At 29.3% G+C, this 18,348-nt stretch overlaps 1 long non-coding RNA gene across 2 annotated transcripts; it reads right to left on the bottom strand.

The window, feature by feature from the left end:
- Nucleotides 1-505: 505 nt before the first annotated feature.
- On the bottom strand, nt 506-15,762 carry LOC143258039 (uncharacterized). 2 transcript variants are annotated; one of them, XR_013032107.1, is made up of 3 exons: nt 15,216-15,754; nt 2,321-2,500; nt 506-1,136 (listed from the first exon to the last, which is right to left on the bottom strand). It is a non-coding gene; the product is annotated as an uncharacterized LOC143258039 (long non-coding RNA). The 2 variants fall into 2 exon arrangements; XR_013032106.1 differs by lacking the exon at nt 506-1,136 and having other exon boundaries at nt 2,084-2,500; nt 15,216-15,762.
- Between the last annotated feature and the right edge of the window lie 2,586 nt (nt 15,763-18,348).

The raw sequence follows: 18,348 nt of genomic DNA, 5'->3' as shown, positions 1-18,348 counted from the left end.
GCTTTCTTTCTAGTGTTATACTTCTGATTTAGAAGGACAACAAGCACATGTATTCGTCGTGTAGCCTTACATGTTTAACATAACAACATATGTGTATCTTAATGAAAATTAATAACAAAACCATGTTATTAAAAATTTTACACTTGAGCATCAGCATTACGATGACAGGCGTTTCTTGAAAGATTCACGTAAGGCGTAAAAATAATCCGCAAGTTACTTTGCAATTGATAACATACGTATCTACGAAAGAAAGAATTTGAAAGAGTTTGCACAAATTTATTTTGTTTCAAAATAAGACCCTGAAAATGAAAATATGTTATTAATGAAACAGTCGTACAGTAATTTTTGAGTTCACCATTTATAAATTCCTACTATTATTATAATATCAACAAAGTGTATTCGATTATGAACAAATAAAAACACAATGTTTTAAGAGGGTAAAGAATCCTAGTCAGTTTAAGATACACAAAGTTCTCAAATTGCTTCTTCTCTTCTCCCCTTTCGCTCCTGATTGATAGCTTCAGCTTTTTTCCATTTCTGTTTGTTTGTTTGGAAGATTAGCAGAAATCTAAACTAAACTAAGGGTTTCTACTCTTTATGCTTACAGAAATTCTACTGTGATACAGGTTGGAGTTCCCGTTCTATTTCATAATAACAGTACTGATGTATATTGAAGGACTAAACATTTGTATGACAAAGGGCATATATTACAGAATCCATGGTTCTGTTCTAGAAACATGTTGTGTTGGTTATGAAGTCACAATTTTACTTTAATTTTCGTCAGCGATTATTTTTTATATTTGTTATTACTTTCACTTCAATCTATCATTATGCTTTTATTTTAATATTTTAAAGTAAAAACAGTTCTCAAGAAAGGTTACTTTCGACACTTACGACAAAGTGGTGGGAGTGGCATAGGGAAGCTCTACTGGTATCTGATGGTCGCGGGTTTGTATCTCCGTCACATCCAAATATTCACTTTCTCAGGCAAAGGGGTGTCATGTGAGATCAACCCTAGTATTCGTTGGTAAAAGAGTGGTCCAAGAGTTGACGGTGGGTGGTAGTGATTAGCTGATTTTCCTCTACTCCTACACTGCCAAATGAGGGACAGCTCGTGGAGATAGTCCTCGTATAGCCTTACAAGTGTAACAAAATAAAAAGGTTTTCTTCACTAACTCAACCTCAATACAATCTTTAATCTCTTATAGTGGCTTCTCGTCTTCATATAATAGAAATGATGATATTAATATTGTAGCGTATTACCTACCAGAATTGGACGACATTCGTCACTGTATATCGTATTAGTTACCAGACTGTGATGAGATCAGCTGTTGTGATGTGAGTTAACGTTTGAAATTATTTCAATTGTTGTAGTACACGTGCTAACAAAAATAAATACAAAAATATATTATACTAATAGTCGTTGATCCAACTGATATATAAGTTTATTCTTTTAATCTACCACATGAGTTTAATCAGCTATTACGGAAAACTTCCGATTGACAGGATTGCTACAATCAGGATGTAGCAGGATGTACATTGCTATTCAGATTATATTTGTTACTCCGATATTTTTAACATTAATTAGCTATCATTTTCTGAGAAAAATTGTTCGATCTATTGTTCTATGAAATGAGACGGTTACATTATTATAATTATTCATTCTGTTCGTGGAAACATGCAAAGATCTAAAGATGTAACAATGTAATACTTCTGTTATTGTAGAACACTGAATAACACAGTGTTTTTAATGTATATGAAAGATGAAACGGTAATATTTCACTAGAAAAACGTTAAAGTTTAGAGACCTTAGTCTAATAGGGATAAATTCATAAAAGTTCGTAAATTTTGACCTGAACAAGCTGCTGTTTTCAACAGATATAGCTTAATGTTTCGTTCTCTGAAATGTACACAAGTCGTTTATTTGTACGTATACAAAAAAATCTCTTATAAACAGTTTTATATCAGTACTTCAGTATTACTATGAAAAGTAATTGTTAAAAGTCCATTAAATGAGACACATGAATTGGGACAAAAGTTTGCAATTCATAATGTACGGTTGTACGAAAGAAAGAAATTCAAAGACAGTTTAAATCATTTTAATTGTTGTTTGTTTCAAATTAAGACATTGAAATTTAAACATTGTTCCAAAACAATAATCATACAGTCATTTTTTGCCTCAACGCTTTATAAATATCTACTATTATTATAAAAACAGCAAAGTGTATTCTATCATGAACAACTGAGAAAAAATGTTTTGCAGAAGTAAAGATTTCCGGTGAGTTTAAGAAATATAAAGTTTTCAAATTGTTGCTTTTACCTTGTGTTTCATTGGCTGTTGAAAGCTATCGTTTTTCTCTTTGTGTTTGTTTCTTTTGATTTTTTACCACAAAGTTACACAATGGGTTATCGGTATTGTGCACAACACTGGAACCGAAACATTGTTTCTGGTCTGCAAGTCCACTGAGATTCCACTAGGCCTCTGGTTGTATTTCCAGTTCTGTTTAATGATAACAATATTGTTATTTATTGAAGTGTTGAACTTTTACATGAAAAAATATTATTATTACAGCAATTGTGAAATTTTAGTCAGTTTATCAGATAGTCGTGGTTAGATTTTATAGGGACAAAGGTGACTTAGTGGTTAAGTGCTTGGAGTGTGAAGGCATGCATCCATCCTTTGCTTCTATTTCGGTGAGAGTCTGTTCGTGTTATAAAATTGACAATGAAACTACTATTCAGTGACATAAGAGTAGATCAAGTATTAGTTGTATGCCAGATACATTGTTTATATTTATGAGTTCGAAATTATTAACGGCTCCTCGCTGTACGCCTTTTTATTAAGCTTTGAACAAACAAATTCGTTATTGAAACAAACACATTATTTTTGTTACCAACTGAAAGTTTAACCTCAATTTTCGTAAACGAGTTTGATATTTTTCTTATTCTCTTCACTTGAACAGCTATTTCTGCTTATCTTCTAAACTAAATTACACATTTCAAGTTCTACTGAGTTTCTGGTTATGACCATTACACTTTTATATACGAATGTCAATTTAATTGCTATTGTCTTCGTATGTCCGTCGACAGGCCCCAGTCATACAATATTTACTGACTGCCTTTATTTCACATAAATAATGTATAAAACAATAACATTATGCATAAAAACTTTACAGGGATCTGTTTTCGATGAATAATAGTTTATATTTTGGTTTATCAAGTGCAATAAACCAGATTGTAATAAAACAATGTTATGACGTTTGTAACATGAGCACTGGTGTGATATATTATACTGGATGTTCCAGCAAAACTGTAAAATTCTATAAAGCTAGACACACGGTTGAAAACAAAGTTCCTGAAAAAATAAATCCATATCAGTTTAAAAGAATGTTTGGGACATCATTTGTCATTATACCAACTTTCAGTCCTTATACAGCTTTTTCTAGAATGGTTTTTATCTCATTTAATATCGCACTAGAATGAAAAATAGCCTCAAAAAACACACTTTCGTGCATTGTCTCCAGCTACGTTGAGAGCCATGTGAATTACAGGAACAACAAACCATCAGGGAGTATTGGATTATCATTTTTAAACGCAACATTGTGAAAAAGCTTTTTGTTCATACCTTATGTCTTATACTGTGAAGGAAAAGTGTATATACGTATGTATATATTTTTGTAATTTCTGGATAAATAACAAATATTACTCTTTAATAAATTTAAATATGGTTATATGAATTTGTTCTTCGCGATTTCTCGATGTCTTTTAACGGACTCCAATATTTAAATATAATTTTTATTTAACGGAGTCCAATACTTAAATAATATTTTTATTTACCAGTTTATTTCTCTTTTGTTATTGTTGTTCTCACTATGCGAGTTGTTTGTTGTGATTTTTAGCCTAGTGTATCTCATTTGTTCTCGACTTCCTCAGGTATTTTTGTTACATATCATTTTAGGTTTCGGAATGATAAATCTTTTAACAAAGTGCAGATTAAAAGTTAATGTGTTTGATTTATTTTTACCTAACGTATCTGTTCATTTAATAACATGTTAATTAAAAGCAAATAAAACAATATAATACCGATTGCTAAAGTTCTTTAGTTTATGTAAATAAACAAAAAGACCAAAATATGACATAAAATATTCTTTTACGATATAAAGGGTACTGTAAAGCTTTAAAATAATAAAGTTTTAGGATAAATATTTTGAGTTTCACCAATAATACGTTCAATTACAGACGACAGCTTGTGAATTATCTTAAACTGCATACACATGCTTTAGATTTAATGGTTTGGTTTCAAAAATACCAATAGTAAAAGCAACCTGATTATCAACCTTCATATACACCTCTTCGAAAACCAATTGCTTTAAGATCATCGCTTCTCATCAGAGTAAACATCGCAAAAATTATTGCAACACATAACAGCTTTCCCACGATAAATGAAAACGGAATATCTTGATGCAATAGGTAAATGACAAAATATGTTAATAGAAGTTTCATTTTGACAAGAATTTAGAGAATTTAGAGAAATATCACATCGACAGAATTTTTCTAGTGTTGATGAATTACAAATAATGGATTTTAAATACCCAATATTGAAGGTTATTTTCCGTCCAAACAATTTGATCAGCAGTCTCGTTTCAGTCTCTTTACAGTGTAGATGATAAGCGTACAAAAAGAGAGAGCTTGTAAAATAACGACTTCACTGATGAAAAACACAATTATATAGTTAAAGTTTGCAGTGTCAATGGAAAATGTGACACTCAGAACGCTACGTGAATGTTTCACTTTTGTCCAATCACATTACGAAGTACAATGCAGAAAATATTTCTGCGAATAGAATAAGAAAGAGCTGTTGTGGTCTTATGATAGGAAAAAGGAAACTTACGTGTCGTGAAAAAATTACATTTCATAGTGAATATCATCAAACACCAATATACCAGGATCAACTGGTGGACAAGACAGTATATTATGCAGACAGTAATGATAATATTTTGAGTCATATGACTAACAGATTATCTCAGACAAAATTATGATACAATTTTCCATCATTGAATTACGTACCTTATATATAAAAACTCATCAAATGAAATCTCATATAGATTACTTTTATCTATGCAATAAGAATATTTCTTAAAGAAGAAAATATGAGTGTAGTACAATAACGAAGTTATATCATTGTAATTTCCACTTTCAAATAGAATCAACGTAATAATGATACATTCATTTTTAACGTACCATCGAAATATAATAAAATGTTTATCCTGGAAAATATTGTGCTTACGTTGAAAAAATGATGAATGGTTTAACATTTTAAAAGAACCGTTTGTTGAAATACGGTGACTTCAATTATTTTTGACACGATTATATGATATTTAGAATTTTATCTTATTTAGATTTAGCTTCTCCTATTTCTTCTTCGTTGCATCGTTGTATTTTAAACATGATAGTCTTATTATGTAAGTTTTCGCAAAGCAAAGTCCAATGTTATTCTCAAGATGCACAGAAGGCAAACAGAACATGACAACATGACCACATACAGTAATTTTTGAGTTAATTACTTATAAATTCCTACTATTATTATAATATCAACAAAGTGTATTCGATTATGAACAAATAAAAACACAATGTTTTAAGGGGGTAACGAATCCTCGTCAGTTTAAGATACACAAAGTTGTCAAATTGCTTCTTTTCTTCTCGCATTTCCCTCCGTATCTATAGCTATTGCTTTTTTTCCGTTTCTGTATGTTTGGTTCAAGTTTAGCAGAAATCTAAACTATGTTCTTCTTGTACTCTGCCTACCAAGGGTTTCTACTCTTTATGTTTACAGACATTTCGCTGTGATACGTGTAGGATTTCCAGTTTTATTTCATAATAAAAGTACTGATATACATTAAAATCCTGATGCGAAAAAACAATGAAAATATCCACTGTAGCTTTGATTTAAAAGCAAACAATACACAGTATAGATCCAAACTAGTTTAAATAAACTCTGTATATTTGATAAAAACTCAACACCGTCTTAATGATTCTCTGTCAATTGTAATTATTATTACAATGTAATTATAATGTCAATGTAATTATTAGTGTAAAAAGAACAGGTTATTTAACTAAAACATATTAGGAAATACAGTTTAATTAATCAGGGCAGAAATATCAGTGTACTTTTATTAAGTACAAGGTATCACTGAGTATGATTCGTTCGTAATTAATTGCGATGGGTAAATTGAGTAGTTTTAAGCAATAAACATGGTAACTATAGTTTTGGTACACACTGCGATAAGAAAATATTTTTTAGGTAATTTTTACACATACTCATGTCATTTTAGTGACAAGTAGGGATAGATAACGATGTAAGACATAGACAGATTAGTGGTAACAGCTCATGTAACATTTGGAGATAATCTAGAACAAACAGGAAATCCACTGTGACAAATTAGTTAGTATTCTTTCACTAATTTATAATTTAATCACATGTTTAATGTTATCGTTTGAAACGGCAATTCGAGATGCCTCAGTTAAACGCTACAGTAATAAATCAATGATCAGTGATGAAATCACGTCAGCCAGATTGTGTAAAAATGCCTCTTATCTCCCCACTTTATACTCGATAGAAACCTAGGGTGAATACTTTTGAAACAGATAAAACTCGCTGTGAAGATGATCCTCGCCTTACTTTTAACTTGGTCATTAAGTAAAACACTAGGATAAAGATAAGTAAATGAAATTTGCATATATGATTAATTACAACTCATATTAGAGAAGGTAATGAATTCTATATTTTCAAAATAAAGTTATAAACAGTTTATTATATATATGTAAATATAACGAAGGAAATACATTTTTCATAGATGCTAAAAAAACGTCAGTATAAAAAGATAATAGCAGATAATATTTCAAGATCTCAATAAAATCACTTAGCCGGTGAAAATTTCCAGCACTTTCAAAGATAGCAAAGTTATAAGCGTGATGGTTATTCTATTATTTAGATAAATGTATTGTGCCTGTAGGGGACAAACTTTACCGACTTGTCCTTCCGCTAATCAGCAGCTCTATGTCACAAATGACTATGTTTCAGCCATTTCCGTTCATGTCGTGTACTTATAAAGTTGTATTCTGTTAAAAAATACCAAATTCCAATTCGCAAGTCTAAGTTAAATATGTGCATTTGTAAGATAGTTTGAATTGTTTAGAACTGGCTCAGTAACAACCCATACAGGGGATAACTTTTAATTCTGTTGCTGCAGTAGTCGATAGGTATATGAGAGATGGAATTTTAAAAAAGTGATAATAAAGCAGTTGGATTGCAAACATATAACCTTCATGCAGATAAAATACTCCTTCGTTGTTTTTTTTAAAATCAAACCTATTAGAATGTTATTTGCTCTAGCCGTCCATAATCCAGCAGAGAAAGCCTAGAGGTAAAGGAACTTGTAATCACAACTCGTCGTGAACTCTTCAGCTTTTTTCGATATAGTAATAGACCATTTCTAAATATAACATACAACTACTTACTTGAACATCTCGTGTACAGTAACGAAACGACTAATATAACACAAACCCAAGACATGAAATAATTCTTCTCACTGGTATATTCGACTTTTCTCTCTTTCTGATTTGTCAGTACAAGCTGCTAAATAATTTGACAGACTGACCTCTAATTGAAAATTTCTGGCAGATAGATAATGAAATTTTGAAAATCACACCCAACGCTGAAAAGTCAATGTGTTCCATTACTTGTGTTATAAAGTATTTGTTTGTTTTGCTTTTCGAATTAACATGTATTTATTTCAACTAATTTCAAGGTTAAAAAAAGACCATAATATGTTGTCATTTTAAATAGTGAGAGATATGACGAGCTCTAAAAGTTTTAAAATCGTGAATAAATTCGTAACAAATAAGAATATTGAATTTCTTAGAGATTTAAATATTTAGAAAATAATTCTATGTATTTTTATGTTTTAAAAACAATATAAAAGGAGCAAATATGAAATAGAGAAAAGTATTACATTGTACTTCATTTATGTTTAATAATTTTCTTTTAAAATAAATTTTAAACTAACAAACATCACCGAAATATTCTTCATAATTGTAAAATCGGGGTAAAATGAAGAGCCTTAAAAATGTATTTAAATAATTTCTCTCATTTATTATCATTATTTTTCATAAAAAATAAATATATGCCGGTCCAGAAAGTACGCATATTTTGTTCTCAAAGTTTAATTCCGTGTTTACTTCAGAACATAGTTATTTTACTTAATTCAGATGTGTGAATAATATAATGACATACTGAAACAAGCTGAGTTATAAATTACACGCAAAAATCAATCTTTATTAAAAACGACACTGAAAATGTTATTGTTTTTTGTTCTTAAAATAAGAATTTTCATCGGTTCATGTTTTCGAGCAATATAAATTTTCTTTGTACAAATATATCTGCGCAAATCCTCCTTCCAGTGCAAAGTTATCGAAGATAAATTTTCAGGCCAATGGATTTATTGCAGTGGTATTGAGCTGAAAAAATGGCCTGTCATTATTTATTGAGATATCTTCTGTTGGCAGGACTCTTTACATGGAACTTAAATCTCTATTTAGGTTAAAATTAACTTAGCTAAAAATGTGAACAAAGAGTATCAAAATGTTTAAGGGAAGTTTAAACGAAGTATTACATTTTATATTATTATTTAACTTTTTATTTGTACTGTTGTAAAATAGTTATTAAGATCCATTCAAGCATAAATTTGCGTTTGATTAAAACTACTGAATTTTAACTTATTATTTTAGAAGCCATGTTTGAAATTATTTTTAAAGAATATCATAGGTGGAAAAATATCGACATCTTACATCAAGATATGAACAAATTTGAAAACAAAAAAAATACTCATCTGTTATGATTTTTGAGATGTGAGATATATTACGAACCATAAAAGTTTTAAAATCGTGATTAAATTATAACAATTTAAAATATTCATTTTCTAATAGTTTTCAACATATAGTTAATAATAAATTATTTTTTTTTATATCAAACAGCAATAAAAATAAAAGGAACACATATAAAGAAAGAAAAATATTTCTTTTTCTTTATTTCTATTCAATATTTCTTTTGTTAAAATAATTTATTTTCTAGTTATAAACTTCATCGAAGTACTTGTTATTTTTATGTCGTGGCGAAAAGGGCAACCTGAAAAACATATTTCACATAATTGTTATTATTATTATTATTATTTATGACAAATGAGTATTTGTATATGCTTGAAAAATTCATATTTAATATATGAAGTCTGATTCCATTTCTAGTTATTTGATTACTGTTTGATTGATATGTTAACTCAAGGTGTGTTAATAACCCGTAAAGAGAATAAACTGCAGTTAACACCAGAGAGTTCGACCGATTAACAAATGCCTTAGATTTCTTTGCCACGAATTCTCTTTTGGTTTTCACTTCTGGTGATAAAAAATAAATAAAATAAATATTTTTGTTTTTGAAATTATTCCATTATATAAGAAGATAGAATACGTCTTATTTTTTATTGACGCAAAATTTAATTTTTAATGAGATACAAAATTTGATTTTTATTTTCTTTGTTCATCTTTTGTTTTTTGAAGAACGAACATTTGATGATTCGTATTTTTTGAATGATATGATTTCTTTAATATGAATATATCAGCACAATATCCTCCTTTAAGTTGGAATTCATCAACTGCAAGTTAACATTATCGCACTAAGTCATTAGTGGATATACTTCTAAGATAAATAAATTTATTTTTGCTCTATATATTCAGTTTAGAACTCTACTCACGGAATTAAAATACTTACTTGGAGTAAAACCAAGCTAATTTCAAAATGTGAGGAATACTTGCCAAAATGTGCCTCGTAAACATTAATCGAAGTTATAAATTTTAACTTTTTTGATATTTGTAACTGTTTATTAAATCAGTTATTAAGAGGTTTATTTTATGTGTTAAGGTGGAATAGCGGTAAGTTATTAAACGCCAAAATTCAATTCCAATCAATGGACAGATTGTAAATAACTCATTAGGTGACTTTCTCTTAAATATTCAATGAGTTTCAATGCTCATACCGTAACATCTCCAAATCTAAATTTTATTAAATTCTATGCCATTGTGTAAACTAATTTTTAGTTATCTCATTGCAGTTTGAATTTTATTGATACAGAATTAATAATCAATTCACACAAGAATTAACCTAAAAATTCATTAGGTGAAATTGTTAAAGAAAATGTTATATACAAAGAAATTCATATGCAGCATTTTGCAACGACAAATTCTAGGGTTATTTTGAAGATGGACACCCAGCAGATATAACATAACTGGTCATGACCTAGTGCATTTAAATATTCGATGATGTTTCGAAATCATTTGAGTACAATACAGATTATACCATAACCAAATTTAATTACGTCACTGAAGTTTTATTTTTTTTATATTGTCGTGAATGATATTTCTAGTTGGTGTGGTTATTAGTTCAAGCATCTTTGAAAATTACTTTTATGTTTAAAACAACAAACATAAAAATTTGACCATTATACCATGCATTTAAATAAACCATACCATATACTTTGATACATTTCATTCCTAGAGATTTGAAAAAGTTGTTTGTGTAAATTATTATTAACTTACGTTTTTTTAGAAAAAACGAAATGGAGCATTTTTCTATTATTTATTTCAACCTTTGCTTTACAGATTGATAGAGTAACAGGTTATTTGTTTACAATTAAAGGTTTTCTCTCGGTGAAATGAAATTTTATCTTATTTTAAGTAGCAAAGTAAAAATATAACTATGAAATATAAAATACCTGAATAACATATTGAGATCATTACGTGACAAGAACGGTCCAGAAGAAGAGAAATTTTGAAGAACTAATAGAGATGAGATGGTTGAAGTGATCGTATTATTTTGTCTTTGCTGTGAATACGTCATTTTTTTAATTTACGGGAGAAGAGTACAAACTGATCATTTATTGAACTATAAGTTACGCTGACGATTCATATAATGAGAACTTACGTTTACATTGAATCAGATCCGAATGTTATTATCAACCATTGTTTAGTATTTTTTATCTGTAAAGATATTTATTTACTTGGTAAGAAGCCGGTACATTAAAGAGTGTCTAGAACAGCACAGCATGTAAAATAAGTATTTGACAAAAAGAAATATAGTATAATGTTGTTTTCGTTTGTTTGTCAGGAAACCATTTTATTGCATTTAATTGAGCAAGTCAATCTGCGAAAAGATATAGTTTTATAAATGGTGAACCATCAAGCAGACAAAGTCGTAAGAAGGTCAAAACGTAAGAAAAAGATGATTCCCTAGAAATGCACTAAATTTTACATATGTTAGAACAAAAGAGAAAGCATTATTTATGCAACTTTTGGATATGAATAAATTTAGTTACTAATACTAATTATTAAGTATGATTAGATAGCCTCTTTCACTGCTTAAGAATAATTAAATTAATTAGTGCAGATTCGTAAGTACACTTGTACTGACTGGTGGTGTTCACTCTAAAGTTAATAAATTCAACTTAAAGTAATAATTTACTTATTGGCAAGAGGTCTCATTCTTTTGGAGATACCACAAGGACGTCATAATGCTTCAAATCAATAAGAATTGACATGAAAACAACTGATGTTCATCCTAGAAAGATTACAGAAATTACAGACCACATAATAGGTTTGTTTAATCCTGCTACTGAGTCTAGCGTCCTTAAAGCCAAGTGTTTGCAGCCATTTGTTGAAACTTCCAAAATAACACTCGAAGAATTATAGATAATTAAATTCAATTAAAAACGAGCACAAGTTGTTTTTAGGATTGTTTGTTTTAAATTTTTGCGCAAATCTACACCAGGACTATCTGTGATAGCCATCCCAAATTTATGCAGTACAAGAGCAGTGGAAAGACAATAGGTCATCATCACTCACAGCCAAATGTTGTGCTTCTCTATTACTATCGTATATCGAAATTAACCATCACATTATAACGTCTTCAAGACTGACAAGAGAAGAATGTTTACAGTGACGGGATTCAAACCAGAAATCCTCAGATTACGAGTTAACCAGAGTGATATGCATTTTCTCTAGGTAAATATATCGTCCTAAAATCATCCTTACTCTAGGAAGTCAGTTAACTTTATCACACCAAAATATTTATCGTTATCCTTTCGACATAAAATAAAATTATGTCTCTATTTTTATCTATATATTGAGGTTAGAACTCCATAAATGGAAGTCAAATCTTTACCTAAATTAAAACTAAGCGAAATACAAAATGTGAAGAACAATTACCAAAATCCATCTGGCTAAATTTAGATTAAGTAATATATTTTAATTTTTTATTATTTGTAATTAATTATTAAATCAATTTCCAAATGGTTTACTTTTATGACTCCATGTGAGTTATCAATTAGCTTACAAAGATCCAATATGAAATGATAAGCCAGCGGACAGAGTTGTAAACAGCTCATTCTGCAGAACTGCGAGTGTTCATGACTTAACCTCAACAAGGAGATATACAAAGAAACTTTGGGTCGTTGTAGAAAATAGTGTTTTCAGTTATCTCATTTGAATTTGAATTTATTAGTGTAGAATTAACAATGCATTCAGAAAACAATGAAGCTAAAAGCTCTTTAGGTCAAATTGTTAGAGAAAATTTGAAATAAAGAGAAATTTATTCTTGACTTTTTGAAATGGAAGATCTAACATTTTTTTCAATTTTCATAGACGATAGATACATCATGACCACAAAATGTCCTGGTGTATTTAAGTGCTCGTTTAGGTTCCGACATCGTTTGAATTCAATGCACTAAATTTCAGAAGTAATTTTAATCAGTTCACTGACGTATTTTATATTCTTCTGAATGATAGTACTAGTTGGTGTGGTTATTAGATCCACCATATTTGGAAATGATCTTTACCTTAAAAAGGATAAATATAAAAAACTTTATTACAATACCACGAATTTAAATCAGCTATACAATGTTGTTCGCTTCACTTCATTTCGTGAGAAAAAAATTCTTTGTACAACTTATTATTAACTTACCTGTTTTTTTAGATAAAAATAAGGTGAGATTCTTTGTTTTTATTTACATTATTTAAATTTTAACAACCTTGGTTTTAAAGACTATTAGAGTAACATGTTTCGAAAGAAAAGAAACGATTAAGAACAAATAGTGATAAACTAGTCACAGTGATCTCTTAAATACCTCCTTTTCGAGCGAAATAAATCGTTATAGAAATTAATAGCTACGATTATTAATTAATTTCTTGTAACTGATCTTTTTTTTTTAATGTATGTTACCAATCCAAAGATAAGTACTTATGTTTATTATAATCAAAAAGTTATATTATTATTATCTGTTGTCCAAAATTTCCTATATCCGTAAAATTATTTAATTACATAATAAGAAGGGGTATTGTAAAAAGAATGTCTATCCCGCTTGTTATGATAACCACTGCCTTACCAGAATACTCCAGTTTGAAGAAAATTAAAATGGTAAATGGTTAAGAAAGAAAAACTCTTTCTATGTTCGAGTTTATCCCACATGCGATAGTGAAAACGCACAGTATACAATCGCGAGTATATTAATCTGAAGATTAGATGCTCCACAAGTAAAAATTGATAAGAGGAACGTTCTCACAACCTGTAAATTACATCTTTGTCAAAAATAAGAAACTAATGAAATCCTTACAACACCACTTAGTGTAGATTATAATAGCGTAAAGAGTTGCTGTTTTTTTTATACATAAGTGTAATTTATTTATGAGTAGAAAGTACCAAACTCCATTTTGCAAATATTTTTAAGCTAGTATATTTACCTGTTATTTTAGATGTTTAAAAACCATAGTTAACTTTTAATTCTAATCCTCTAGTAGTTGATTGAATGATTTAGTGATTTATGGCACAGCGCTTGGCTATCTGCGCCAATCCTCTAGTACTCGACTGATTTCTTTGTTTTACTGGTTTAAAAAACTGAGCCTAACACATATCGCTACAACAATAATACATTTGATTATTATCTGTATCTCTTTGAGGAAATGTTCCCATTTACTTTATCCCATTATAAAATTCAAGAAATTATCAGCTTCTTTATTTCGAACGATTATCAACAGTGATATCAAGTCTCAAAATAAAACGATATAAAAATTGATTTTATGAGACATAACACATGGATGTATTGATAATATTAATAAACTTAAAATAAACATAGCTACATAATAAAGGTTCGGTTAAGGTTTCAACTTAGTTGTGTAACTCAAATTATTACCAAATGCCCACTAACTGAGAATAAGGCCTGTTAGTGCTTGTCCTTTTCATTATAACATAAATTAATAGTTTAAAAATAAAATAAACAAAACATTTTGAAAATTTAATTGTTAAAAAACACCCAATATATCATTATCAAGTTGTACATGGTTAACTCATCATTTCTTGTTGAGGAAAAAGAAACAAAGACCACTACTTCAATATTACCTAATTATGTAATATTTAAAAAAATGAATATGATAATCTTAAATAAGAGAAATTTTAATCAATGTTGTTCTTTCTGAATCCTTTTTTCTCCTTTAATAAGATAATATATTTTAACATCGAAGTTATCTTAAATTTACTTTTACAGGATTGTCCACATCTTTTTCTGTGGTTCAGCATTATGTGTGATACTAAGAACGATAAAAAACGTATTTATTATTGACCATTCTAGACACAGCACTGATAGTACATTATATAGCTTCAAATAATCTTGTCTTAATTTTTTTAGGATTTTATGGTAAACCTTTACAGAATAGTTCCTAACGTTCCTACTTTTCAAGTGGTTAACATAGAAAAAACAAAGGATTGAGAGAATAGCAGAGAAACTATTATCAAGGACAACACAAGTCTTAAATAGACAAATTGCTCTAAGCTATGTTTTAGCAAGCAACACGCTTTTCTTGTACCAACATAAATTTCCTATTTTTATTTACTTGAAACTGTCATCTTTGCACAGTTGTTTCCTATAAGCACCACAGATACTAGGGGAATAAAAAATGTTCCTTGTTTTCCAGTATCTGATGCTGTCATTTATTCTCTACAATATATCGTTTGTTACACCTTGAGCCAATGATATACATTTTTTTTTATCTTTAACTTAGGTTTATCGCCAGTGCATGTTTAAAAGCTACTCTTGATTTCAATTGAGAAATTAAGCTCTTACCTATACTAAGTGATTTCGGGTTGTTGTTCCAAGCTATCTAGCTCACCAGGATGCCGTACTCTGAGTCCGTACTTAAGCCCCATCGACGTCGCGTATTCTTTTTGGTGTTCCAGCTCTATTAGCCGAAACAAGGGACAATAACACAGACATGCGATTACTGGGGTCTTTTGTTTCTCAAAGAGTCGACTCTATTCACGAAACGTTTAAGTATAAAGAACCATGGCCGAAAAGCCCGTCATTACCAGGTAGTAAGGTCGCTCAATTCGCAATTAGCATGTCGCGGGTTCTTGTTCACGTTCCAACAAATATGCTCTGCTTGTCAGTTGTGGGATCATTATTACGTGATGATCAATTCCACAAATCGTTGGTAAAAGAGTAGAACAATAGCTGGCGTTCATTATTTATGCCTTCCCTCCATTCACACTCTGCTAAATTAAAACAGCTAGCTCATATAGCCGTTGCGTAACATGGTACAAAACTGAGAAATAACCCATGGCTAAAGGCTAGAATATTTGGTAGAACTGAAATTTGAAGCCGTCGCCTTGAGATCGCGAGTCATGCTCCCTACCCATGGACGAGGTTGATAATGTAATAGACCATTACTAAATGTAACACACACCTACTTACTTGAACACCTAGTCTACTGTAAATGAAGAACAAATATAACGCATAACCAGAATGTTAAAGAACTCTTCACTACTAGTATATTCGACTTTTCGCTCTTTCTCCTTTATCACCGTGTGTGCAAAGATGTTCATCTATTTCGTTACTTGCGCAGGTTAAAATATTTGTTAGCATTGGGTTTGGCAATAATATGTGTTTGTTCCGAAAAATAGTGAAATAATATATGTTCATTTAAATGTCGTAATTGAAAACTTACCTTAACAATATGAAAGACGGAAAATCCGTCGCCATCTAACATCAAATATACAAATTAATTTCCAGATTATAAACAAAACGGTAATTTATTGTAATTTTAAATTAAGAGAAACCTTACGATCTATAAAAGTTTTAAAATCATGATTAAATTGATAACAACTTAAAATATTCAATTTCCCATAGTTTTCAACATATAGAGCACAATAAATTGTTCTATGTTAAAAAACAATGAATATAAAGAAGTCACATATGAATTACAGAACATATTTCTTTTACTTCGTTCATATTTAATATTTTTTTCTCTTCAAATAATTTATTTCTTACTTACAAACTTCATCGAATTACTTCTTATTATTTTTATATCTTGGTAAAAAGAGCAACTTGATTAACATACTTGACATAATTGATATTATTATTATTTTCCATGACAAATAAATATTTCTTTATATTTGAATATCGTGTAATGTTATTTATGAAATTTCATTCCATTTATAGCTATTTCGTTAATATTATGGCAATCTTACCCAAGTTATGTTAATCAACCATAAAGAGGAAAAACTTCAGCTAACATCAAAGTGTTCTGCCGCTCAAAGAATGCTTTGTGTCACTTCACCATGAAATTTCTTTTCATTTTCACTTCTGGTGAGAAGAAAAAATCAATAAAATGCATATTTTTGTTTTTTAAGTTATTTTATTATATCAAAAGGAAGAAAATGTCATTTTTCTCGAATTATAGCTTTTCTTGAAAAACGCAAATTCATTATAATTTTCTTTATTCATCTTTTGTTCTTCAGAAAAGAACATATGTTGGATCGTAGTTTTCAGTGATGTGAATTTCTTTATATAAATGTATCAGAACAATCCGAAGAAAATCAGTGAAGTTAACATTATCATAGTAAAATATTTGTCGTTATCCTTCTGAAATAAATAGTTTCATTTTATTAACTCTTGCTTTATCTATTAAGTTCAGAACTCTAAACATAGAATTTAAATCTTTTGTTTTGATAAATACTAAGCTAATTTAAAAATGTGAAGATAAATTACTAAAATGCGTCTAATTAAATTTAAACAAAGTAATATATTTTAACTTCCTTGTTATTTATGATTAATTATCAAATCAGTTTACAACAGGTTTATTTATATGTCCACCGGCGAGTTAGCGGTAAGTTTATAAACATAAAAAATTAATTTGCAATCATGCACGTCATGGTTAGGTGGTTAAGGCTATCGTCAATTACACTACGGAGAGTGAGTTTGCATCTCTGTCATATTAAACATGCTCATCTTTTCAGACGAAGGGTCGTTGTAATGTGATGGTCGATTCCACTATTTCTTGCTTAAAGAGTAATCCAAGGGGAGGCGTTGAGTGGTGATAACTAGCTGTCTTCATTTAATCTAGCAAAGCTAAATTAGAGACGTTTGGAAAAGACAATTCTCTTGTTTTATATAAGAAAGTATTTTTCAACATTTCAAGCCATATTCAAGTTTTATTGATTTAATTGAATTTCTCATCATCAAGTAAGAGAATTGATTACATTCATTGCACATGAGTAACAAGAGTGTGAAGAGATAGAATGTTTTAACACGAAAGTTTCCAGACTTTGTCAAGAAATTATTTGATTTGTTATATTATACGTTTTGGACAAAGTAAATATAATAAAAAATTTATATCTCGTGAATCAAATTTAGTAGAAGGTGATGTATATAAACATATACAATCGATTCAGGTTAATATATACTTATCCCAATTTTAACTCTGTGAATTCAGTATCATTTTACGACAATAATTTATCTAATGAATGTTGCAGGAAATGACTCGATCATACTATTATAAATATTCGTCCTCTTTGGCGAAACAGACAAAAAGATAAAGTTGTGTAACATTGAGTAATATTGTTTTCTTCATGTATATGAAAGATGGGACATGTCAAATACAGGAACAACAAACGATCAAGGAGTACCAAGTTTTCGTTTTTAAAGAGAACATAATGAAAACCATTTTTCTTTATTCCTTATGTTTTTTACTATAAAGGGGAAGAAATATATAATTTTCATAAAAAATGAAATGTTAGTGACAAGATAGGAAAGTCCATATTTTAACAGTGAAATAATGTTTCTCCTAAAGAACCTAAGTTTATAATTAATTGTTACTGAAGAGGAGAGTACCTCTGTTTTTACAATATGATTATTTATATAGCCTTTTCTAATTTTTCTATAAGTTTCACACATTTTTTTTTCAATGACTTTAGCAATG

Source organism: Tachypleus tridentatus, chromosome 7 (genome assembly GCF_004210375.1).
Source record: "Tachypleus tridentatus isolate NWPU-2018 chromosome 7, ASM421037v1, whole genome shotgun sequence".
Taxonomy (NCBI): Eukaryota; Metazoa; Arthropoda; class Merostomata; order Xiphosura; family Limulidae; genus Tachypleus; species Tachypleus tridentatus.
The sequence above is the reverse complement of the archived record's forward strand: the minus strand, read 5'-3'. Positions and strand labels throughout refer to the sequence as shown.